General features: G+C 38.0%; 1 protein-coding gene across 2 annotated transcripts in view; it reads left to right on the top strand.

Moving 5' to 3' along the window:
• Positions 1–681: 681 nt before the first annotated feature.
• Ptpn4 (protein tyrosine phosphatase non-receptor type 4) overlaps positions 682–25,830 on the top strand; it is a 171,741-nt gene continuing 146,592 nt past the window's right edge. For both annotated transcript variants that reach the window (XM_074070542.1, XM_074070541.1), the window contains exon 1: positions 682–828. The gene's annotated coding sequence lies outside the window, so the exon portion shown is untranslated. The remainder of the gene's footprint in view (positions 829–25,830) is intronic.

Genomic DNA, 25,830 nt, shown 5'->3' with positions numbered 1-25,830 from the left:
CCCCTTCCTCTCAGCCCGCCCTCCCCACCTTCCTCTGCACGGCGTCTCTCGCACCTGCGTGTGCGCCGGGGCTGGTGCAACCTCTCCTCCTGTGCTAGCAGGGAATGGGCGTGTCCTCGACTCTCGCGAGACCGCCTCCTGTGACGGCCGCCGCCGCTCCTGGCTGCTGACTGGCCGCGCCTGCGCAGCCGCCATGCTCGGTTGCTATGCTGAGGCCTAGGAGACGGGGTGTGCTAGAGGGAGGAGGCGGAGACGGAGGAGGAGGAGGAGGTGGAGGAGGAGGAAGAAGAAGAGACGGAGGAGGAGGAGGGGGCTGATTGAGCGCCTCTTGCACTCTCACACACAAACGCTGCCCAGGATTACCCGCCGGCTCACGCCGCGCGCTTTTCCGCTCCTCGCGGCCCTTTACATTGTTCTCGCAGGACTCCAGGGTCTCCCAGGGGCTGAAATTGGGCCTGAGCCGGGGCGGGGAGAGACTTTGGCTGCAGCCGGAGGGTCAGCGGTGTGGGGCCAGCACCCACCCCCGCCCCCGCCCCGAGCACCCCTCCCCCACGGCACTTTTGGGGGTGTGGATTATCTCATCCCCGCGAGGCGGTAGGGGAGGGTGCCCGCTGCCCGCCTCCCGCCGCCTGCCGGGCGGCGCTGGCCCGCAGCCCCGCAGTATGAGGTGGTGCTGGCGGCTCGGGGCCGTGGCGCGGCCGCTGCGGCGGCGGCTGCTCCGGGGGCGCTGATAGAGCCCCCCGGCGCGGCGGACGCGCTTCTCCCGGGCGCGCCCGGGCCTCCAGTTTGCTTTTTCTGCAGCCGAGAGGACGCGGCTGGGATACGGAGGTAAGAGGCTCCCGGGTCTCCGCTGGCCTCTCGGCCCTGCACCGTGCACACGAGGTGCTGCTACCTGGGGGCGTTTGTGGCCTGCGGGAAGGGCAGCCAGGTAGCCAAGGTGCAAAGTTGATTCTTAAAAGAAAGGAAAAAAGAAAAACAAAACAAAATACTTTTCCCTTTTATTCCACCGGACCGAGGCTCCCGAGGCTCCTCCAGGGCTCTAGTGGCAATCTCTGATGGGTGAGCGAAGGGATAAGGAAGGGATGGAGTAGATGCGGAGATGGACTGTGCTACGGCCCCCCAAACTCCAGAGTTTCCCATAGCTGGTAGAATTAGCATTCTTTTAAGAATCGGCTCGTATGAGCGCGTCTTGCAGGCTGCACGAGCACACTGGCTTTGCCTGTTGAAGTTTTAAGCCTCTTATGCGTCTGCCAGCATATACTCGTATTTGGGAATCTAGTTGAGCCACGGAAGTTGAGATGGAGCGGAACAGATGTGCTGATCGTTTCCCAGGGTTTCCTTAAAATGGAGCGGTTTACAGTTGCATAGCTATGTGGATGGATGCTTCTGCGAAACTTGGGACGGGAGACTTTATGTCTGGGCTTGCATCATAGGGTGACATCAGTAGTTGCAAGGACGATCTGTAGGAATTCTCAAAAGCGCTTGTTCTGGGAGGACCTGTCATATTTCCAGTATACTAGCAACTTTGCGCATAAGAAATACAAGGACTATAAGTCTGTGTGACCAGATCTCGGGCCCAGTTGAAGTAGCGCAGCTCGCTGGTTGTATTTAAAACATGTCTGCGGAGAAACAAACAAACAAACAAAAAGCCAGACCGACTCGTAAAAGACGATTTGAGTGGAAATAAGACGGAAACAGTAAAAGCCAGAGCGTTTTAAGATTTTGGTTTTCTGAACTTTAATGTGACAGTGGGGAAAGATTGTTTTTCATTTTTTAGGGGGGAGGGGATGTCCTTAAAATAAATGGTTATTCAGAGTCGAAAGTGTGCTTAAATCTTGAATTTGATATAAATTTAACTTTCTTTTAAAGAAAAAATGTTTTTAAGGCAAAAGTTTGTGTATTTTTCAGAACCGTTTTAATCTCAAAAGAGTTCTATCATTATGTGGATATCACCAATTTTGTCAGAATACATTTCTGCTCCAATTACCACAGAAGCTATTTTTGTATCTCTTCACATTTTTTTTTTAATGGCACACATATCTTTCTTACATTTTGCGTTGACACATGTACGTGGTCAACTTGAATGATTAATAAGCGCAACATGATTTTTTTTGTACATGGGAATATTTGTGATTTAGCTAATCTGTTTTAAACATTTGGCAAGAGATTTTTAAAACACAAGGAAGCATCACTATTTTATACTTTTTCTTAATATCGAAGAGGTTAAAGTTTATTAAGTTAGAAAGTCACTGATTCCTCAAAAGTAGTAATAGATGAGGACGTGACTTTCTTATTGCCTGTTTTCTAATATCTTACCTTCTTGGGCTGTGGGTAAATTGTGACATTTGTTAGTTTTTTCTTATCTCCTAATTGAATACCTTTCAAATATCCATAGTAATATGTTACTTTAAATTTATGGCACCTAATTTCTAATTTAGGCTAGGCATAAAACCAGCATTGATTGAACACACTTGCTAAAAATACTTTCTGGGTCGGATGTACTTAGAATGCAGCCTCAGGAAAATTCATTTGAGCTGTTCTACTGTGACCAATGTACACTTCATTATTATTGAAAGACTTTAAAAAGAATGACAGAATCTCACAAATTAGATTTTATCAGTTTAGGCTTAGGTACCTATCCTTTTTTTTTTTAATGTATAAAGTGGAATAGTAATAAATTTATGTGGTAATTAAAAACCTTTCAAGTTTTTTATTTACCCCCACTACCTCCCCCCATGGACTGTTATTAAATTCTCTGATTTTTATACTTAAGTAGTTTTAATCTTATCTGCTAAACATACGGATATAAAGTGACAGCACAATGTGTATTATTGTTACTTGTTTAGTGTTCATGACTTATTCTCAACTCTAAAAGAGGGATTAGTGGTCATGTTTTTGAGTAAATTAGTTTTAAGGAACAAAATAAGAATGCTAGATAATTTAAAGGAGGCACTGTTATTGAGACTACTTTTTTCCCCCATCTTTGTGAATCAGTAGCAGAGGCTGGCCTTGATTTTGTGATCCTCCTGCTTCAGCCTCCCAAGTGCTAGGACTACAGGTGTGTATCATATCCAGCCCAATTTAGTCACTTTTAATCATGAAGAAAGTGTTTAAAAAATGTATAGGAATCTTTGGTGGATTGGTGGATGTTTAAAGGCAAATAGCTAGAAGTTCTATTTGATTTTTTTTTTTTTTTAAGAAATTAGATTTTGAACTCAGGGCTTCACACTTGCTGGGCAGGAGCTTTTTTTTTTTTTTTTTTTTTTTATTACTCTGGTTATTTGAGATAGATTCTCAGTTTTTGTCTGGTCTGCCTGGATGGTGATGCTCCCTCAGTAGCTGGGGTGACAGACACGTGCCACCATACCTACCTTTTTCTGTTGAGATGGGATCTCATGAACCTTTTTTTCCTTGGGCTGGCCTGGAATTGCCATCCTCCTGATCTCAGCCTCCCCTGTAGCTGGGATCACAGGTGAGCACCATGGTGACCAGATGTTGGTTGAGATAGGGTGTCACCAAGACCCCTCTCCACAGCGGGTCTGGATCAATGAGTCACCTTACCTCCCAGGTGTGAGCCATCGTGCCCAGTTTGAATTCTTTCTGTTAGTCATTAAGAATGCAAAATTGGTGAAGTCACTCGAATTCTCTTGGAATGCAAGTCTGTATGACTTAATATAGCTAAATATGACTTGTTGCTCCAAAATAAAATTTGGTTATTGGTATAAGTGCGCTGGTTTACAGGTTGAGTTGAGTTGTGTTGTTCTCTGGTTTTTGCATGTTAGGAAGTTTTATCTGGACTGCTATTGTCCTGATATATTAAATTTACTGGTTCCCTAGAATAAGTTGCTAAGCCTTGAAGACTGGTTGAAGATTCTGGAAACCTTTTTACTTTTGCCAGGAAAGTTCTGTAGGAAGGTGTTATTATTTTTTCATTTAATATTCAATTAGTACAAATGGTGAGAACAAATATAATATAGAAGAACTGTAGAATCTTTATTGGTGTAAAGAACTGTTGTCTAGGAATGGTATAATTTATTTCATATCCTTTGCATAAGAAGTCAGTATAGTCTAATATAAAATGGAGTAGAGAAAAAGAAAAAAGATTTATTACATTCTTAATTAGAGGTATTTTTTCCTCACATTCATTCTCCATTTCATTATTCCTAAGTAGAAATACTGGAAGAGGTGCAAGAGTTTGAAGAAATTAGTAAAAACAAAATGAGAATGATATGCTGTGGACTGTCCTGAGAAGCTATTTATTAGGGTGGGCCATTGTGTTCTTATCACTTTTTTGGCAGTACTGGGGGTTGAATGTATTATAGTGTCTTCTGACAGGAGGCTTATATAGAGTAGCAGAAAGAAAAAGGGATGCAGAATGGAAAGCTTGCCTCATTTGTGGATTTGTTTCATACAATTTTGACCAAGTATGGTCAAACAATAAATAAATAAAAATCAAGAGAAATTTTATGAAATTTAAATTCCTTTATATGTATTATATAGCTCAGCTGATGCCTAAAAGCACTCAGTTCTGCATTGTCATCAGTTGTGTTTAAATTGTCTATGAGCTTCTGAGTGTTTTCCTGCCCTTAACTTTGTGAAGATTAGTCTCCCCAAAAAGCAGATGGTGCCCCAAAAGCAAGGTAAATGTTACGGCAATCCTACCAAGCCCAAAAGGGTGCATAATGTACATAATTTAAGTGACAAAGTGAAAAATTTTAGATTTGTTGAAAGGAGGTATGTCTTTAGCAGAAGTGCGTGGCATTATGGGAAAAATGATATTTGGGATAAAGAGTGTGAAATAAAGAGCTAGTTATTGGTGATTAGTATTAATGTGTACAACGGTAATTTTTTGACACTAATGTAGCTTCCATGTGGTTTCAAGTTATGGCTACTCAGAGCTACTATACATAGGGTATAGGTAAATTTGAGTAGAGAGTATTGAACTCTGCATCCTGAGCATTCATGGTTTTTCCTTAACAGTGGTCTTCTTGGAACCATACATCAGCAGATACCAAGGATCTACTTTGCTAGTATTTATTATTTGTTAATTTGCCAGACAGAGTACAAGAGTTTTTCATGTTACCCCACTTAGTCGTCCAGTGTACTTTGTGAGGTATGTATTCTTAATCCCCTGCCTTCCTCCCCGCTCCCTGAGTAAGTAGAGTCCAAACAATATCTGTCTGACGCTAAAGTTCTTTAGATCATTGTAGTCCACTTACACTTTCAGCAGTGGTGAAAATATTCTTCCCCCTTTTCCCACTTTGTTGAAATGTAATTGATAAATATTTCCCCTGTTAGATAGCTATTAACAATGTGTGGATATGGAGCACTTGGATGACTAGTGTATGTTAGAAACTGAAATTGTATTTAATTGTAGTAATTTTAAATGTGTAGTCCGATGTGACTACTACTTACAGTATTAAACAGCACAGCTTTAGATCTTACATCCTAGAAAAGCTGAGTTCCAATATTTAATCTTCTACAAGTTTATGTGTAACAATGAAGCCGGTTTTTATTTCTTGAGCCTCAATTTAAAGTTGTTAAAATGAAGGGGTTGCCACGGAACCATTGTCTCCATGGTCCCTTCTTGTTCTAAAGTTGTATAATTTATATTAAAATGCACAGTGCATTTAATATTCACAAATACTGAAGTTGACAGGGTCCCCCAATGTGTCATCTTCAAATATGATTTTTGTTTCATTAGTTTCTGTTTTTGAGACGATATATAAAACACACATAGAAGGTAATGGATTATTCACCCCCACAGACATTCCCCTGCCCCCTTACACAGTTGTTTGGTGAAAACATTGTGTAACCCAAAGCAGTGCTTTATGTTCAAACAAAATTTGAAACTTTAAAGACAGCGTTTCAACAAGCCACCTTACCATTTCAGATGTATGGCAGTTCCCTGGGGCTTATCAAATTAATTAAGAATTTACTGGCTGGACCTTGAAGACTTTCCCCCAATTTCATCTCACAAACTCTGTTTCTCATTCTTGCTTAAAAAGAAAACATTCTTGCTTTCCCCTTCACCTTTGCTTCCTCAGTTTAAACATCCCTATCTCTTTTCAATCCTTGTGCCTCCTTTTAAAGCCTTTCTCAGAATTCACCTTTTTTCTGGAACAGTGCTACTTACTCCAGTAATAATGATCACGCTTTGAGTCCTGGTAACAAGTATCCTGGGATTAATGGATGCTAGTTTTAATATAGTTTAGTATGTCTTTCTTACAGTTTTTCCTTAAATTGTTATGTTACCTACTAAAGATAAGAAAATTAAAAACAAAAATTGGTTTTTTTGTATTGCTTCATGAGCTCAGCAATTCTGTTTTTTAAAAAGTTGCTAATTTTAATAAGTACTGTAGCAACATTTACCCTTAACTATCATTTGAATGGGTATTTTTTTCTTCCAGCTAATTGTGTGCCTCCTCTCTATGTATGTATGTATATATAATACCTATATTTTCATATGAATATATATAAATATAGTTACTTTTTTTTGTAAAGTGAAGTCAGCATACAATTTTGAGTTTAATATATTGGAAACATTGTATAGAAGGGGTCTGGCAATGTAAGGAAAAGATGACAGAGTTTGGAGGCAGAGCAGTGTAGAATGTGGTCTCACAAATCTCGGGCAAATTATACAACCTCTGAGCCAATTGGCCTGGAATTGTGAGAATTTAGATAACGCATATAAAGCATGCAGCACAGCACTTTAAATAGTGGAGATGATCAATAAGTGGTAACTGGTATTACTGCTTTTTCCATTTTCCCATTTCCATGTTCATGAGTATAATTTAAACGATTACTTATTCAGGTGATTTATCATAGCTGATTTAGTCATTTGCCTCTTGTTAAACATTTTTTTATTTTCTCAGCCTAAAACTGTAGGGCTAGGATAATATTCAGAGGTTATGCCAGATCTCTCTTACAAAAGTACTAATGGTGGATGTTCTTGTTTGGGGAGAAAATTCTAATTTGTTGTATAGTTGTACTTCATTGTTTTAATTAATGTATTTTTAAAACTTTTGCTTTATTAGGGAGTGGTACAGCAAACATTTACATGTTAATTAACATTTGAATTTATTATAGTGGGAGTAGTCCTATTAAAGGAAAATGCAGCATGATACTTGTCCTTCAGTTCAAATTCTAGTTTGGTCACACATGTCAACAAACAATTCAGAGTGGCAGTGTAATAAGATCTGAGGGAAATGAGAAGTGACATTTGAGTGTGGTCTAGATGGGTGAGTTGGAATTGATCTGGGTAGAGAACAGTATGTACGAAAAGTCAGAGGTATAAAGGGTGCATAGTGCATTTGGAGAAATGCAAGTTGTCTTGTTGAATATGTTCATCTCTCTTGAGCGTGGGTGTTTGCTTCTTTGTATGAATCTGTGTGTATATGTGTGCATGCAGGGTGACTGGTGGGAGACAAAGCCTGGTATGTGTTCTTCCTGCTTGGGCAATGAGTGGAATCCTGTCACCTTTAGAATAGAGTGCCCAGTTGTGCATATTGGAGCTTTTAGGAAGGTTTCTTTTGTCTTTAAGTTGTCTTTTTCGTTTATCCCAGTGTGTTAAAGAAGTTACCATTTTCCCCAAGTTGGGAAAAGCACAGTTTTAGAAACTCTTAAGAATTGGAAAATTTACCCACTTATCTTTGGCATCTCCACTTTTTAATCAAAAATAGAATGAATACCATAATCTTGAATGTGCCAGTCTTCCAACTCCAAGTTAGTTGTCTCCTGTCCTGTCACCTCTGAGGCCTATGGGTCATCAGGGCATGCTGTGTCAGATCCTTGCAGGGAAGAGAACTTTTCATTTAATCTCCCCCACCCCTCCCATTTAGCTGAAACAAAAATCGTAGAAAGGCATTATATACCTAATTTTAAAGGAGAATGAAGGTACAATTCAGAAAGGTATATCTTTGGGCATGTTACTGTGTAAATAGTAAATACATTGTCGTCTGATACCGAAGCATGTTTTTTTTGACTACCTGTTTGAGTGTTTTGGAATGCAAAGTAACAGGATTTAGGATCCCTTAGGTTATAGCTGAAGCAGTGGGTGTGACTGTCACACCCACTAATGAAGTATGCATAATGAAGTGTACATAAAATTAGGAAGAGGGTCATTTTGTCCTAACCATCATCATAGGTTAGGTATTCTCAGAAGTGAAGAAGACTGAATGGTAACGACAGAGAAGAGTATGTGGTTGTGTGGTAGAGGTATGGCTCAAGCAGTAGTTAGGCAAAAGCCCCGAGTTAAAAACCCAGCACCGTCTCCTCTCACCTACTCCCCCCAAAAATAAAGGTGAACAGGTAGGGAATTTCAGGAAGGTGTCACATGCTGCTAAGAGAAAGAGAGAAGATGGACAATGCTGTGAATTTGACTGTTGGAATGTTATTGATTGCCATAGCTTTGTTTTCAAGTGTATTTGGACAGGGCACCTCTTTCCTAATCATTTGAGATATTGATTAAATACATAAATTCCCCAGGTCTCATCTCAGACTTCAGTGTCTTAAGAGAGCTTGGAGGTGGTAACGTAGGAAATCTGTTGAGATGCTGCTAAGGTTTTCCTACAGTAAAATAGCGCGCGGTTCCTTGCTTTAGCAGAATAGTTAAACACACTATAAGATTGTGATAAGAAACAAAATTGACGAAACTAGTCAAGTGTTTAAGAAATTAGTTATAAAGGAAAGAAGGACCGTCTTTGGTCATAGATGATTGGGGGACAGCATCAAGAGAAATACTTTTTTTTTTTTTTTTAAGTTTTTTTTAAGGTTACATGCACTTTAACATTTGTGGGAATGGAGGGAAAGAAACTATAGTGGTTATTTGAAAGTAGGTAAGTGAAACAATATAGCAACATGTACTATCAAAGAAAAAAGTTATCCTGAACGGACTTTGCCTCATTTCAGACAATTGCCAACTTATGATGGGTCTTTGGAATAATTCAAGGCTCATTATTAACCTTATTTTATTATTAACTTTATATGTTGTCTTTTTGATATACAGCTGTTAAGAACTTCCTGCATTCATTTCTATAAAAAACATGAATTTAAGTGTATTCTTGTGTGTGAACAGACACCAGCAGTACAATTAAAAATTACATCCAGAATTGGAGATGACTTGAGATGAAAAGTATTTTAGTAAATCCAGTGTCAGTTTAATGTTATTGTCAGAGGACCAGCAAGGTGCCAGGGACCCTGTGCTTGGCATTGTGGATACAGAATTGGGTAAGACATTATCTTTATCCTCAAGGAAATTACTGTCCTTTCTTCACAGGAACTTGAAATCTCACATATAGCTAGAAATGGTGTGGATCAGTCATAGTTAACTATGTGTTAGTATATAGCTAAAGTGTAGCAGTATAATCAAAATTCTCAGACATTTACTTATTTATTTATGAATGAGAGAGGGTCTTACTCTGTAGCTTTAAACTCTCTAGGTAGCCAGGCTGGCCTGGAACTTGTGATTTTCCTGCCTCAGCGTCCTGGAATTGCAGACATGTGCTACCATGTGCTCCCATGCCTGACTCAGTTATTTTTAAAATTTATATAAATTTTATTTCCTTTTTAAAATTGGTAATGTGGCTACTTGGGTCACATTTCAGAATAATATTGAAAGGTATATATGGAGAAGCCTTTTTCAGTATTGGGGCTTGAACTCAAGGCCTTGCACATACAATGTGCCACTTGAGCCATGTCCCAGCCCTTTTATTTGTATTTTGTTTTTGAGATAGGATCTTGCTAACTTTGCCCAGACTGGCCTTGAACTTTTGATCTTCTCTAGTAGCTGGGATTATAGGTGTGTATTACCATGCCTGGTGAGAAGTTTTGATACCACTTTATCTCTGTCTTTTCTTTCCCTGCTTTTTTATAGGTAACCAGTTTTACTTTTTTTTAGCATATTCTATAGTATTTATGCAAATAGAAACAAATATATAGTTTACAGTTTACCTCTACCTTTCATTATAGAAAGTACCTTACTATATTAATGTTTTGTGCTATATTAATTTTTTTCACTTAAAATCTACCTTGAAGATCATATGACTTCAGGATATAAAGAGCTCCTGTTTCCCTCTCTCCCTTCCTTCCTACATCACGACATGCTATTGTGTAGATACACTATTAAGCTCTTACTATACTTCTCATTATTTAAACTTTTATTATACTTCAATTCTTAGGTCCTTTTACTTTTATTACTCACTTGCTTTTACCTCTTTTCTCTTTGAACTAGTGTTCCCCAAAAGCCACCTTACATTAAGAACCAGCCTTTCAGACTTTGTAGCTAAGCCAAAAACTTCACCCTCCTCCTCATTTCAGTAGCTTAGATTAAAACTGGAAGGAAAAGAGAAAGAGATGAAATTAATATTTATCCACACTCTACTGGGTATTATAAATAAAATAAAAATATTTTAAAGTATATTTAATTCTCTCAATAACCCTATGGCATAGTTAATATTATGCCCTTTACACAAGAGGATGTTAAGGCTCAAAAAGTAGAGTTTCAAGACTTTCACACTTAAAAAATGGCAGATTGAGGTTTTAAAAGTAGGTTTGAGTCCAGAACCTGTACCTGTTCTCCTCTTGTCCTGGTTTTCTGTGTTATGTCCTATTTTTGAATTCCTAAATTTCAGTCTTACAAATATTCCTTTCGAATTACATTTTTAGACTTAACAAAAGCATACATAATAAAACCATTGTTACCCAAAATCATCAAACTGTTAGTCGCTCAAAAAGTTTTCTGGGTAGCTGATAATTGTTTACACTTATTATTTTAAATGGAGTGTTCTCCAGTGAACCACCTGCTTTGCTACAATTTTAATTTATTATACAATGCTTTGGATTTAACAAAAAAGTAAAAGGCTGGCAGTGTAAGACTGTGGACTAATTTAGCTTGTTGCTATAATACTTATCCAGTGACTACCCCCTCACACCTTCTGAACTGAGCTTGGCGATACAAAACAGGCTCCCTCAGGACAGCACTATCTAAACTATGGGCAATGAAACCGAAGGGGGAGAAAATCAAATGTAGCAGTAGTTTTTCTGTACAATTTATCTCATTAGAAACAACTTCATCAGCCAGCTAATCTCTTTCCCTTTCCTCCCCTCATTTTCTAAATTTCTGTACTTGAGTTTCTTCCATATAAGAGTCCAGCAATAAAGGCAGTTTTTCAAAAGTACCACTAGTCAATAGAACATTCTTTATTATTCTTGTCTAAAAAGAGCTAGCCTTATGTGTTTCCAACTTATACCATTTTTACTGATATGCTAGATACAAAATACTTGGAATATGAACCAAGCATGATACTGTGCTAACAGAAAGCCAGTTACTATCTGTATTACAGATCAGTAAGAAAAACTATTAGGATCCTAGTAGATAAATGAACAAAGAACTTGAAGAATGTATGCAAGAAGAAATGAAATTAGTAAGTAAACATGAAAAAAGTTCAACCACATTATCACTAAAACAAAAACAAACTTACATTAAGTGACATTCTTGGTTAGTTATAGGCAACAACTATATAGTTTGAATATGGATGCAACTATATTTCTATTTGAAATTTCATCTGGGAAGCTAAGAAAGGTACTTAACACTTTTGAAGAATCCAGACAATTTATTTTCTGGAATGTGCCTCAATTTGAATTTGGATAGCAACAAAGCTAAGTTAGTCTAGTATCTGGTTATTTTATTTATTTATTATTTTATTTTTATTATCATACTATTGTTGTAGTGAGGGTACGTTGTAGTATCTACAAAAGAGCTTATAGTATATCTTAGTTGAATTTATCCTTCCATGATTTTTATCCTCCCTCCCCCCTTCCTGGAACAGATTCAACAGGTCTCATTCTTCCATTTTCATACATGAGAACATAGTATTTCCACCAAATTCACGCTCCTACACCCTTTCCTTAATCCTCTCCCCCCCTTCCACTGGTACCAACTCCCAGATAGGACCTATTTTACCTTCCTGTCCTCTGTTTTTCAAAAAAGGCATTTTTGTTTGTTTAAGATATCTACACGGAATTTCACTGTGACATTTCTATGGATATATGTATTATCTCCCAAATTCATTCATCCCCCCTGTTTTTCTCCTTTCTACCTTAGTGCTCTTATGGTGATTTCAAGAGATTTAAATTTTCTATATTCATTTTTGTGTAGATAGTACCTCAACCACATTTACCTTCTTTCACCCTTCCTCTCACATTAGTAACCCACCATTAGTGTGTCCTGTTTTTCATTTTTGTCCTTTGTTTTTTAGGTGTCTGTTTGTTGTTCAGTGGAATTTTTGCATTGATGTATTATGCTTCTACATGTGTTTAAGTCAATGTACCCTCTCCACTGCACTTCCTTGCCTTTTCCCCCATCCTGTGTTTTTTAGCAATTTTCATGGGTATTCTGGTGTGTTGTTCCCACACAGATGTGATGTACTTCATTATTATTTGCTATCTTTCTTTTCCTTCTTTCCTCCTTCCTTGGTCTCCTCTTCCAGTCCCCCTTTTAGACACATGTTCCGTATACTTCTATGTAAATACAATATTGCTTGTATTATTTTTGTCATCATTAGATTTCAGGTTAAACTTTTTTTTTTTTCCTGAAAGAATACCATGTAGGTGTCATATTCTCAGTGAGTGATATTGGGGTGATGTTAAATTTGATCATTTGATTAAGGTGAGAGCTGACATATTTCTCTATTGTGAAAATACCTGTGTTTATTTGTAACTAATAAGCAATTAGTTATGTATCTTATTTCCCAACAAACTTTCACCCAGTGATTCTAGCATTTGTTAATACCTTTTGCCAGAATTAGTTATGGCAATTGTAAAATGATATTTTAAAATTTGTTACTTCTTTTGTATTTATCATTTGACATTATTCTACATAAAGGAGTTATTCCTCTTCTTAAGTTTAAAAAAAATAGTGTCAGCCATTTGTAGTGGTACATGCCTATAATCCCAGACAGGAAGATTGCAAGTTTGAGCTCAGCCAAATTATATAGCAAGACCCTGTCTCAAAAACAAACCAAAGCAAAGCAAAACAAACCTAAAAAACAATGTCAAGTTGTCATTGATTTTTGCTTTTATTCAGAGGGTTATACTCTTTTCTTATTATTTTAGAATTTAAATTGTCTCCTATTTGGCTAGTAGGGGTCCTTTTAAAGTGCCTCTCATGTTCTTTGACTTGTCCCCATTAGACTTGAGGACATCTTCACTTACTGGCACAGATATTTTAGCCTCACCTTGCCCCAGTTCTGGAATCAGCCATTTCTCCCAAAGAGTCCTAATTTCCTTGAGCGTGTGATATCATATAGTATATAGGGGAGTAGATATGTTCAGTGTTATGGGAGTATTTTTGCTTTTGGGTTCAGAACTTTAAAAAATAATGAAACTATATCGATGCCTCTAATTCTGACCCAGCACTACATCTCCCATGCTGTATCTAACCTCTTGTCTCCTGTAGTCAAACTATTCCCAACACACTTTTCACTTTTCATTTGTTCAGTCATAATAATACTCATGAAAAAATTTCAGAATGCTGCATCAAGATTACGACTGGGGACTAGGCATGGCCGCACGGGACTATAGTCCTAGGTACTTGGGAGGTAGGGCAGGGCCTGTGCTGAGGCCTTTGCCCAGGATTCAACACCAGCCTAAACAACATAGTGTTTCTTTAAAAAGAAAAAAGAAATACTATGATCAACAACAAACTTACTTAGTGAATTTTGGGTTTTTTTGCTAATATTTCTTTTGGTTTATCCATAGAATACATTTTGTGGTTATATAGTCAGTTTGCAGCAGGGGCCAACAAACTGTGGCAGAAGGGACACATATAATCACATCTTTTTGTATGGCCTGTGAACTAAGAATACCTCTTATATTTTAAATGATTGAAAAATCAAAAGAATAGTAACATTTCATGACTATGAAAATTATATGAAATTCATACTTCAGGATCAGTAAAGTTTTATTGAAAACAGCCACACTCATTTGTTTATATGTTGTTTATGGCTGAGTTCCTGCTACAAAGGTAGAATTGAGTAGTTGAAACAGAGATCATATGGCCTCTAAAACAAATATTTTTAATACAGCTCTTACTGCAAAAGTTTGTCAACCCTGGTCAGGAATACTGTGCTTAATAATTGCTAGGAATTTATTTTAACTCCCGTATGGTTATGGTCATTTGTTTACTCAATTTTAGGGAGAAAGGACTTTTTTTTAAATGTTGGAAATTAGAAATGATTAGATTTTAGAACTAGGGTTTTCAAGAGTTTGTAATCCTGTACTGTTAGATCATGTAGTCTTATGCTGTCCTATGGGTAACCATTAGCAAAATATGGCCATTTAAATTTAACAATAAAAAAAGTTCCTGGGCTGGAGTATAGCTTAGTGCTAGAACACTTGCTTAGCAGTAGGTTCAATCCCAGCACGTCAAAAAAAAAAAAAAAAAAAAAGTTCTTAAGTCATTTCAAATCTTCAGTTATATGTGGCATGGCTACCATATAAGACAGTACAGATTATAAAATATTTTATTTATGGGTGAAGAAATTGAGGCTCAGAAAATGAGTGCAACAGTAGTAACAAACACTCATATTTTGAGAGCTTAATAATTGACAAACTGTATGCCTCATTTCTACCACTTTGCCTCTTCATTGTATTTATTCATTTTTGCAATAAGGACATTTTTTCTACTGGACATTGATTTAGGAAGTTAAGTTGGGAAATGTTAGGAAAAATAGCTTGCGTTAAATAAAATAAAACAACAAACCTGTGATATTGATTCTCATTCTGCCTTAATCTTTTTTTTAAGAAAAATTAGTATCACTGTCACATATGAGCAGTGAGTTATTCTCTCTGCCCTTACTTTAACACATATCTCAGTATATTTTGTGACTTCATTTCTGCTTAAAATTTTCTAGTGGTAGTGTTTAAGTGGAGATTGAAGAAATAATAGAGTACAATGGATCAGACTGAAGAAACTGGAAACTAGTGGTGTCTCTTTCTCAATAATTTTTGTTAATTTAGATTCTTCTATGAGTGACTTAGAAAAGAACAGATAAGAATAATTTTGAATACTTTTAGCATGAGGAGCTAGAAGTCATAAATTGTTTTTGTGATTATATAGGTCTGGATTCATGTGCTCCTCTTAATATTGCTTGTGTAACCTTATGTATGCCACCTACTCCTTCTAAGGGATTAGAATAATGGGCTGCCATGATTTTAAGAATTAAGTGATAGAATGTGAGATATTCCAGTTATTATTGCTGCCTAACAAACCATGCCAACACTTAGCAACATAAACAAATCACCATTTTATTGTTTATAGAGTCTGTGAGTGAGGAATTCAGACAGAGCCTAAGAGTGATGACCCTTTTTTGGTTGCCAGTTATCTGCATACTCAGCTGGGAATGGCTAGAGGTTGGAACACTTGGAAGCTGGAAGGTCTACTTCCAAAAGTGCTTATTCATATGTCTAGTGACTGAAGGGTGGGCTCAGCTGAGGCTGTTGACTGGAGCACTTACATTTGGTTTCTCCATATTGCTTGGGCTTTTTAGAACTCTTAGCTGAGTTCTAAAAAGAAGCATCTGCATCCATATTGCTGCAGAGCCAGGTAGAAGCTAAAGGCCTTTTCTGATTGTCTGAGAAGTCATACAGCATCACAGCTTTTGTACTCTGTTGGTCAAAGCAGTCAAAAATTTATAGTTGCTTTATGCTATTAAGAGAAAAAGACACACCATTAAATTACTTTTTTTAAATTTTTATTTTTTTATTCATATGTGCATACAATGCTTGGGTCATTTCTCCCCCCTGCCCCCACCCCCTCCCTTACCACCCACTCCGCCCCCTCCCTCTCCCCCCCACCCCCTCGATACCCAGCAGAAACTATTTTGCCTTTATCTCTAATTTTGTAGAAGAGAGAGTATAAGCACTAATAGGAAGGAACAAGGGTTTTTGCTAGTTGAGATAAGGATAGCTATACAGGGAGTTGACTCACATTGATTTCCTGTGCATGTGTGTTACCTTCTAGGTTAATTCTTTTTGATCTAACCTTTTCTCTAGTGCCTGGTCCCCTTCTCCTATTGGCCTCAGTTGCTTTTAAGGTATCTGCTTTAGTTTCTCTGAGTTGAGGGCAACAAATGCTAGCTAATTTTTTAGGTGTCTTGCCTATCCTCATATCTCCCTTGTGTGCTCTCGCTTTTATCTTGTAATCAAAGTTCAATCCCCTTGTTGTGTTTGCCCTTGATCTAATGTCTGCATCTGAGGGAGAACATACAATTTTTGGTCTTTTGGGCCAGGCTAACCTCACTCAGAATGATGTTCTCCAATTCCATCCATTTACCAGCGAATGATAACATTTCATTCTTCTTCATGGCTGCATAAAATTCCATTGTGTATAGATACCACATTTTCTTGATCCATTTGTCAGTAGTGGAGCATCTTGGCTGTTTCCATAACTTGGCTATTGTGAATAGTGCCGCAATAAACATGGGTGTGTAGGTGCCTCTGAAGTAACCAGTGTCACAGTCTTTTGGGTATATCCCCAAGAGTGGTATTGCTGGATCAAATGGTAGATCAATATTTAGCTTTTTAAGTAGTTTCCAAATTTTTTTCCAGAGTGGTTGTGCTAGTTTACATTCCCACCAGCAGTGTAAGAGGGTTCCCCCCGCCCCCACCCCTGCATCCTCACCAACACCTGTTGGTGGTATTGCTAATGATGGCTATTCTTTTTTTTTTTTTCTTGAATCATCATTTACTTATAATACCTAGTACAATGTGAATTCTATGTAAGTAGTTGTTATACTGCTTTGTTTAGGACAAAAGGACATGTTCTGTACAGATACAAAGTCAATTTTTTTTTAATTTTTATTTTTTTATTATTTATATGTGCATACAATGCTTGGGTCATTTCTCCCCCCTGCCCCCACCCCCTCCCTTACCACCCACTCTGCCCCCTCCCTTACCACCCACTCCGCCCCCTCCCTCTCCCCTCCGCCCCCTCGATACCCAGCAGAAACTATTTTGCCCTTATCTCTAATTTTGTTGAAGAGAGAGTGTAAGAAATAATAGGAAGGAACAAGGGTTTTTGCTGGTTGAGATAGGGATAGCTATACAGGGAGTTGACTCACATTAATTTTCTGTGCGTGTTGAGATAGGGATAGCTATACAGGGAGTTGACTCACATTAATTTTCTGTGCGTGTGTGTTTTAAGGTATCTGCTTTAGTTTCTCTGCATTGAGGGCAACAAAATGCTAGCTAATTTTTTAGGTGTCTTGCCTATCCTCATATCTCCCTTGTGTACACTCCCTTTTATCTTGTGATCAAAGTTCAATCCCCTTGTGTTTGCCCTTGATCTAATGTCTGCATCTGAGGGAGAACATACGATTTTTGGTCTTTTGGGCCAGGCTAACCTCACTCAGAATGATGTTCTCCAATTCCATCCATTTACCAGCGAATGATAACATTTTGTTCTTCTTCATGGCTGCATAAAATTCCATTGTGTATAGATACCACATTTTCTTGATCCATTTGTCAGTAGTGGGGCGTCTTGGCTATTTCCATAACTTGGCTATTGTGAATAGTGCCACAATAAACATGGGTGTGCAGGTGCCTCTGAAGTAACCTGTGTCACAGTCTTTTGGGTATATCCCCAAGAGTGGTATTGCTGGATCAAATGGTAGATCAGTATTTAGCTTTTTAAGTAGTCTCCAAACTTTTTTCCAGAGTGGTTGTGCTAGTTTACATTCTCACCAACAGTGTAAGAGGGTTCCTTATTCCCCGCATCCTCGCTAGCACCTGTTGTTGGTGGTGTTGCTAATGATGGCTAATCTAACAGGGGTGAGGTGGAATCTTAGTGTGGTTTTAACTTACATTTCCTTTATTGCTAGAGATGGTGAGCATTTTTTCATGTGTTTTTTGGCCATTTGAATTTCTTCTTTTGAGAAAGTTCTGTTTAGTTCACTTGCCCATTTCTTTATTGGTTCATTAGTTTTGGGAGAATTTAGTTTTTTAAGTTCCCTATATATTCTGGTTATCAGTCCTTTGTCTGATGTGTAGCTGGCAAATATTTTCTCCCACTCTGAGGGTGGTCTCTTCAGTTTAGAGACCATTTCTTTTGATGAACAGAAGCTTTTTAGTTTTATGAGGTCCCATTTATCTATGCTATCTCTTAGTTGCTGTGCTGCTGGGATTCCATTGAGAAAGTTCTTACCTATACCTACTAACTCCAGAGTATTTCCTACTCTTTCCTGTATCAACTTTAGAGTTTGTGATCTGATATTAAGATCCTTGATCCATTTTGAGTTAATCTTGGTATAGGGTGATATACATGGATCTAGTTTCAGTTTTTTGCAGACTGCTAACCAGTTTTCCCAGCAGTTTTTGTTGAAGAGGCTGCTTTTTCTCCATCGTATACTTTTAGCGCCTTTGTCAAAGATAAGTTGCTTATAGTTGTGTGGCTTCATATCTGGGTCCTCTATTCTGTTCCACTGGTCTTGATGTCTGTTTTTGTGCCGGGACCATGCTGTTTTTATTGTTATTGCTTTGTAATATAGTTTGAAGTCAGGTATTTTGATACCTTCAGCCTTGTTCTTTTGTCTGAGTATTGCCTTGGCTATTCGTGGCCTCTTGTGTTTCCATATAAATTTAACGGTAGATTTTTCAATCTCTTTAATGAATGTCATTGGAGTTTTGATGGGAATTGCATTAAACATGTAGATTACTTTTGGGAGTATCGACATTTTTACTATGTTGATTCTACCAATCCATGAGCATGGGAGATCTCTCCACTTTCTATAGTCTTCCTCAATCTCTTTCTTCAGAAGTTATATGTAGTTTACCTTGTAGAGGTCTTTCACATCTTTTGTTAGGTTTACACCTAGGTATTTGATTTTTTTTGAGGCTATTGTAAATGGAATTGTTTTCATATATTCTTTTTCAGTTTGTTCATTATTAGTGTATAGAAATGCTAAAGATTTTTCTTTGTTGATTTTATATCCTGCTACCTTGCTGTAACTATTGATGGTGTCTAGGAGCTTCTGAGTAGAGTTTTTTTGGGTCTTTAAGGTATAGGATCATGTAGTCTGCCATTCAACTACTTTGAAGACAGTTTTTTATCTTTTGGAATATTATGCTTAATAATATGAGGGGCTTTCATTGTGGTAATTCCATGCATTTGTACAGTGTACGTTGAACAAGTTCACCTTCTCCAATGTATTTCCATTTCCCCCTTTTTCTTTCCCCATTTTTCAGTGTTTGGTGAGCTTCATTATGCTGTCTTCAAACATGTACATGTAGCGTATTTCAGTCTTCTTCACCTCTTGCATCTTTTCTTTCCTTCCTCCTTCCCCACTCCTGTGGATCCCTCCCAGACAGCCCCCCTTTCCCATTCATACCCCATCCCATATCATCATAATCATCATCATTTTACATGTGATAATTTGACTTTTTGAGCTTGGCTTATCTCACTCAACATGATGCTCTCCAGTTCCATCCATTTTCCTCCAAATGGTAAAATTTATTTCATTTTTTAAATGGCTGAGTAATGATCCATGTTATTTTTTTTAACCATTCATTGGTTGTTGGGCCCCTCAGCTGATTGCACAGCTTGGCTATTGTGAGCAGTGCTACAATAACCATGGGTGAGCAGGTATCTTTCTTGCATATTGATTTACACTCCTTCAGATATATGCCCTAGACTGGTATGGCAGGGTAGGTTTATTTTTAGTTTTTTGAGGAACCTCCATACTGGTTTCCATAGTGGTTGTTCCAGTTTACATTCCTACCAACAGTGTATGAGAGTTCCTTTTCCCCCTGCTAAACTACTCCATAATTTGTTAATGAAAAAGGCCGTCCAGATCAGAGTTTCTCGGCTTCAGCACTGTTGACATTTTTGGGCCAGATAACTCTTTGTTGTGTTTGGTAGGGATGCTGTCCCGTGTACTTACGATGCAGCATCCCTGGCCTCTACCCAGGGATGGTAGAGGAATCATTAGATTCCAGTAACACATTCCCCCCACCCTCAGTTGTGACAACCAAAAGTGTCTCTAAATACTTTTGTATGTTCCATGGAGGACAAAATCGCTCAAATTTTTCTGTCTCTCCCTCTCTTTCTCTCTCATGCGTGCGTGCGCCCACACACATACACACACACACACACACACACACACACAGAGAGAGAATCACTAATCTACCTAAGTATTTCTCAGAGTGTGGGCTGTGGACTCTTTACATGAGTAGCACTTGCAGGGCTTGTTGAAAAGGTTATTATTTTTCAGATCTGGAGATGAGTCCGAGAAATCTGTATTTTTCAGGAGGTACTCAGTGATTTTGATGTGCTTTTATGTGACAGAAGCACTGACATAGGTCATCCTTACCTATGATTTATTGGCATTCAAATATCTTGTTAATTGGTAATGTGAAGTTTATGTCAAATTAATGGCATAGAGTTAAATGTACTGTGTGTGTGTGTGTGTGTGTGTGTGTGTGTGTGTATACATATGTACATATTTTACATTTTGGGTTCCATAGATAATTAGTGTAAATAGTAAATTTTATGTTTTAATTTTTGCAACTTTATTCCCCTCCCCCCAAAAAATTAAAGGAACCATATATGCAGTGAACACTTGCACCAAGAATTAAGAGTTAAAATTTTGCCACATTCGCTTTTTGTGTGTGTGTCTGTGTGAGAGAGAAGAGGGGGAGAGAGGTTAGAAGGCTTCATGGAATCAGAGTAAGAGACAGATAGGATTCTGCAGTATAATGGCTTCCATTTGGATAGACTAATCCATACATTTTTATGGTGTTGATTTAGTCAAGACACTTTTACTCTCAGAGCAATTGTATGTTGTGAATTGCAAAGTTTTTAAATGCCATCCCCTTATTGCTTGGGATCAAGTCCAGGGTCCTGAACATGCTAGACTATACGTCCCTAGTAACACCTTTTATTCTTTGCCATATTTCTTATGTGGCTACTTAATACCACACCAAGTCAAATTTTCTTTCTTTCATAATGTAGCATGGAACATTGCTACTGTGAATTGGTACCAGTCCATTGCTGGTGCTGTAGTTGAGGATATTTAGAAACACACATTTGACAAGAGAGCTTGCTTTTCTTAAATTTGGTAAGATACTGGGGTCTCACTTTTCCCTTTTATGTGCTGGGATTTAAATTCTCCTTAAGCTTCCCAGGCAGCGCTGTAGCATTTGAGCCACGCCCCCAGCTTTCTTAATTGCTTGATTCTTTTTAGATAGGGCCTTGTGATTTTTGCTGGGACACAGGCAAACCCCACCACTTGATGTGGTCTTGCTAACTTTTTGCCCAGCCTGGTCTTCAGCTTTGGTCCCTTTTTCTCTGCCTCCTGAATAGCTGGGATTACAGGCGTGTACCACCAGGTCCAGGTCTGCTCTATATATCTTAAAATTTTATTTTCTATTCACTTTTATTGTATTTGCAAAAGTATGATGCTGACTTGTGTTCTAGTTACCTACTGCTATATAACAAACCATTTTAAAATTTCATGGTTGAAAAGAGTAACGGTCATTTCTGTGTTCCCTAATCTGTAAATTGGGCAGGGTTTGGCAGGAAAGATTGCATCTTCTTCATGCAGTCAGCTGAGATGGCTCAGCTGAAGGTGACTCACTCACATAGCTGGTAAGTTGGTGCTGTCTGTTAGCTGGGACTCCCCTAGTGCTGAGGACTGGGGATCTCTGTTGCTTTCTACATGTGGCCTGTGCTTCCTTCAAGGATTATGCCCAGATAAATCCAAATTAAAGTTGTACCTCCTTTCATGACCTTACCTCAGAAGTCACTGACAGGGCTGGCAGAGTGGCTCAAGTGGTAGAGTGCCTACCTAGCAAGTGTAAAGCCCTGAGTTCAAACTCTGGTACCTCCAAAAAAAAAAAAAGTCACTGTTATTTCTGCTGTGCTCTTAACTCATCAAAGCTCCACAAAGATCTGCCCAGAGTGGTGGGAGAAGGGTCATAAATTCCACCTCTTGATGTAGTGGCAAAATTTGAGAAATGTGTTTGCTGTCATTTTTGAAAAATACAATCTGTCACAGCCTGTGATAGATTGAAAAAAATGGAGAAAAGTAGGCCTAAATGTTGTTCATTGGCAGAGTGTTTGCCTGCTATGGGTGAGACTCTGGGTTCATCCCCCCCCCAGCGCTGTGAAAAAAAACAAAACAAAACTAGCCTTTCAGTAGATAGCTTAGTCCTGGGTGACATTCTGTTGGGCATGTAGGTTACACAGTGCCCTGGTGTTAACTAGTTAACAACTGTGCATTTACAGGATACCCTGTTATACCTTTATGCAGTAGAAACTGTGGTGCAGTGGTGGGAAAGATAGCAAAAGGTTTAATAGGAAACACCTGGTGCCTGGGTGTGTGTTTTGGTGGCTCTGTTATAGGTTGGTAGACTTTTCCTGGACTGGTGATTAGTTTCCTTAAAGGAATTGCCAGCATCCTTCCTGGGTAGTACTGGCTGATAGTGTTCTAGAAACCCAGGTGGAGGAAGACACTGAGGAAACACACATTCTGTTTGAATTCTACTGAGCATAAAACTTAGTCGTGGTTGTTAAAGGAATACCAAGGTACACATGACTTCTGCCTTTAATGACCTTACAATCTTACAAAGGAAAAATACATTTGATAGATGTTAATACTGAAGTGCTATCCTTATTAACACTCAAGATTTGCACATTGCTACTACTACTACATGTAGAAGGAGTATTGTCCAATATTTATGTATCACTTTAAAAATTCTTTTTTTTTTTTTCTTCCTGTGCTGGGGATTGAACCCAGGGCCTCCTGCATGCTAGGCAAGCTATACCTCTTGCCCTCCAAATTGTTTTTGAAGTACTTTAGTGCCTTAGATAATAAATGAGCTCTAGTAGGTCTCCAGTACTTAGCATATGTCTAAAACATAGTGTGGATGCTTGATAGTTGATTAAATAAGTGAATCTTTTGGGTATGGTAGAATAATTTCAGCTCCTGATGTCTGGCACACTAGTTCTTACACTTTCTAGTAGTGTAACATTGAAAGGGTTATAACTTCTATAAGCCTGTTTCTTCATCTATAGAAATAAAGTTAGTATTTCTGTGCACCACATATAAAAATAGGTTGAAAACATTGAGTGTGTGCTCCTAAGATAGTACATGTGTGTTCCACCTTTAGTTTTAAGTAGAAGAAATAACTGGTGTTGACAGTATTAGACACATGAGGTACTTAAGTTTTAAAAGTAGTGTGCTGCCCCCTAGGGGTAGTATTTAAGTTTATTTTGGCTTGTTCTGCTTTTCACCCCGCACATTTTTTATTTTTTATTTTATTTTATTTTTTAACCATACTTCTTTTGGCATGCTCATTAAAAAAAGTTTAAGATTTCATTGCCCCCCCATATTAACTGGTGGTCTTGTATTACTCTTTTCTTCTTAAATTTTGGTATTACTTCTGGAAATAGATACATGTTCTTTAAGAGATCATAGCAGATGAACTTCAGTTGAGCATATTTATTTAGAGTAACAGATATGATCACAAATGATGAAAAGTTAATACCACAAATTCTTCCAAATTAAAACATACAATAATATTTTTCACTAATTACTTGGTACACCTGAAAGAACATTTTTTAACTACACTTAGATCACTTTTTTTTTTTTTTGATGGCACTGGAGTTTTAACTCAGGGCCCCCCCATTGCTAGGCAGGTGCTCTTTAACACTTGAGCCACTCCATCAGCCCTGTAATCATTTTCTTGATATTATCCTTTGATACTCAGAAGGTTTGAATTTTGACAAAGTTCAATTTACATATTTTTCTTTTGTTTCTTGTGATTTTGGTGTCATGTCTAAGACATGATTGCCAGATCCAATGTCACAAAGCTTTTCCTCTGTTTTCTTCTAAGAGTTTTATAGTTTTAGTTCTAACTTTAAGGTAAAAGTGCAGCTTTCTTTTTTACATATGGATGTTCAGTTTTTCCAAAGCCATTTGTTGAAAAGATATCCTTCCCTTTTGAATAGTCTTGGTACTTGCTAAGGTTTGTCCCCCAAAGGTCATGTGCTAGAAGCTTGGTCCCCAAGGTAATGATGTTGAGAGGTGGTGGGACCTGGTGGGATGTAATTAGGTCATGAGGGCACACCATTATGAGTGGATTAATGTCTTTCTGGATTAATTTCTTCAAGACTTATGCCTCCCAGGAATGAGTTAGGTTTTACAGGACTGCATTAGTTGTCATAGAGAGTAACTTGTTATAAAGCTGGTCAGCCTCCCTTCTGTTTCTCTCTTGCACAACTGTTTTCTCTTTGCACACTCTTTGTTACTCCTTTTCCACTGTGTGGTAATATAGCATGGGATCCTCCAGAAGTTGAGGAGATGCTGGTGCATGCCCTTAAATTTCTTCTCCTCCAAAACTGTGAACCAAAATAAACTTCTTCTTTTCTTGAAAAATTACTTACCATCAGGTATTTGATTAAAGCAACACAATGTGGACTAAGGAAGGACCCACATAGCAAATCATTTAAAAATATATGTGGGCATTTATTTTTGGACTCTGTTACATTGGACTTCATGTCAATACTGTGTTGTTTTGACTACTATAGCTTTGTAATAAGTATTAAGATTCAATCTCTAATTTTGTTCTTTTCAAGTTATTTTAAGTCTTCAGAGTCCTTGAGATTCCATATGAGTTTTAGGATGGAGATAAATATATATGTTTATAATTATCTCTTCCTAATATTTTGAATCTTTGTCATTATCAGATATTCTCTTTTAAGTAAAACTTTTTGTATCAAAATCTATTTTATCTGATAATAGTATAGCTAACCTATGTTGTTACTATTTTTTTATAGCATGTCTTTAATCATCCTTTTGCATTCAGTTTACATTTTTGTATCTAAACTGTGTCTTTTATAGAGAGAACATATATTTGAAGCAGGTTTTTAACAGTCCATTCTGCTAATTTGCCTTTTTTCTTTTTTGAGACAGGGTCTTACTGTGTAGTCCAGGTTGGCCTGGAACTTGCTGTGTAGTCTAGGCTGGTCTCAATTTCAGATCTCCTGTCACATCTTCCTGAGTGCAGGCATTACAGGCAATTAGGTGTTGTTTGCTACGTGTGGACCATTATCTGCTCAGGTAACTTAGTTGTCAGCTAATAATTGGACAGAGACTTCCTTAAACACCTTGAAGGAATAAACTTCCTAGTCTTTGCTAAGGGGAGATGCTTTCACTTCCTGTTTTTGCAGAGCTTCAAGGTCAGTAGCCTTAAAGTCGGTAGGTAAGAGATTAAGGCCTTCTCAGCCAACTTGGGCATGCACACAGTTCTGTATCTGCTGATGGCCCAAATTCCTGGGAACATGTTGGAACTTTACAAAGTCCTTTTTGGGTATCTCATTATCCAGCTTCTTCCATTTTTGTTTTGATAATTCTTTTTCACCCCAATTGTTATTTCTTACTGCTGTGATATTAAATAATTGCTACTGATAGCCTCTCAAAGAGCACTCCAGATAAAAGGCTATAAATCTTAGGTAAAGTAGACATGCCGTGCAAGGAGTTTCCAGGTAGCGGTTAAAATGATCAGATAATGACAGTTGTTCAGAAATTGGACTTAGGGCAGGGGAGTTCCATGCTCTTCATGCTCTTGCTTTCCCTTCCAGTGGTTTTAAGACTGTTTCTAGAGCTGTTACGATTGCTAGTTTGTTGCTCTTCAAAGCCATTCACTCCATCCTCAGGGATAAGCAGAGTGGAGGGGATGAGGTCATATTAGCTCATTGTTCTTACTGAGTGAGATTCAGCTTATCTTGAAGTAAAGTTCTTTAGTGTTGCAGTTCTTTTGTTAATTTCCAGA

This window comes from Castor canadensis, chromosome 4, assembly GCF_047511655.1.
Source record: "Castor canadensis chromosome 4, mCasCan1.hap1v2, whole genome shotgun sequence".
Taxonomy (NCBI): Eukaryota; Metazoa; Chordata; class Mammalia; order Rodentia; family Castoridae; genus Castor; species Castor canadensis.
This window is presented reverse-complemented; position numbering and strand designations above follow the sequence as displayed.